Source organism: Sinocyclocheilus anshuiensis, unplaced genomic scaffold, assembly GCF_001515605.1.
Source record: "Sinocyclocheilus anshuiensis isolate Anshui unplaced genomic scaffold, SAMN03320099.WGS_v1.1 scaffold940, whole genome shotgun sequence".
Lineage (NCBI taxonomy): Eukaryota > Metazoa > Chordata > Actinopteri > Cypriniformes > Cyprinidae > Sinocyclocheilus > Sinocyclocheilus anshuiensis.
In genome coordinates, this window is record NW_015549620.1 from 790,055 (window position 1) to 791,527 (window position 1,473).

The window sequence follows — 1,473 nt, forward strand, 5'->3', positions numbered from 1 at the left end:
TAAATTTTAACCATTTCTGTGCTATGGTGGGGCCTGAAACCTGACTGAAATTCTTCATAGAGATCATTTTTTTGCAGGAAGGAGCGCAATTGAGCAGACACAACTTTTTCTAAAATTTAAATATAAAAGGAAGATTTGAGATGGGTCTGTAATTTGCCAGTTCACTAGGATCTAGTTGTGGTTTCTTAATAAGAGGCTTAATAACCGCCAGCTTGAATGGTTTTGGGACGTGACCTAAAGACAACGACGAGTTAATAATATTGAGAAGCGGTTCTTCTGCTACAGGTAACAACTCTTTCAGTAATTTAGTGGGTACAGGTGGGTACAAAACACCTCAAACTAGTGTAACCTGCAATTTAATGTTTCAACCACAGATGGTGATAGAGAGGCCAAACCTCCGTAGGGGCATCTTTGAAGGGACAGATCATCCAAAAAAAACATTTTTTACTCACCTTCATGTTGTTTCAAGCCTTCTATTACCTATTTTCTTTTGCAAAACCCAAGATAAGGTATTTTTAAAAATGTCTGTGTTTTTCTTCATACAATGAAAGTCAGCGGGATTCAATGTTGTGTGTTCCCCAGTGTTTTTTGTTTTGTTTTGTTTTTTGTATTTGACATGAGAGTGAGTAAATTATGACAGAAATGGCATTTTTGGGTGAACTATCATTTGAAGGAAACTAGAAGGCTTTTGTTGTGCCTGCTTTCTCACTAATATCTGACCAATTATGCATTAACAGTAGTTTTGATCACGTTTAAAGTCACCATGAATTCAAAATTGATCATTCTTAATTTAACGGAATATTGAAGTATTTATTATAAATTATTCATCCATGCACATCATTATTTTTTTAAATGATGTGCCCTCATAATTAACCCCCTCTCCCCTTCACAAAGACATCTCTTTGATGACATTTTCACTCACTGGCATGAGGGCGGGACAATATTCCCTCCCGTCCAGCAACCTGTCACTCACTTCAGAGCTCAGCAAGTAGCAAATATCAATTCAATGATCTAATCAGTTCCTACAGAAAAAATCATGTCCATACATTTTTTTTTTTTAAGTTTCACTCAGTTTTAGTCCTCCACTAATGTTGGCACCCTTGGTAAATATGAGCAAAGGTGGCTGTGAAAATAGCACCTTTTCCCACCTTTATCCTTTTGATCTTTCATTCAAAAAAATCACAGAATTCTAACCTATCATTGAAGTAAAACAATGAACTTTCACTTTCATTGAAAGTGAAACAATTAAATAAATGTTTTTCTCTAATTTACATTGGCCACAATTATTGCCACCCAATTATTGCAACGTCCTTTTCCCAAGATAACTGCTCTAAGTTTTCTCCTATAATGCCTGATGAGTTTGGAGAACACCATTCCTTCATACAGAATCTCTCCAGATCCTTCAGATTCCCAGCTCTATGTTGGTGCTTCTTCTCTTCAGTTCACCCCACTCATTTTCTATAAGGGTTCAGC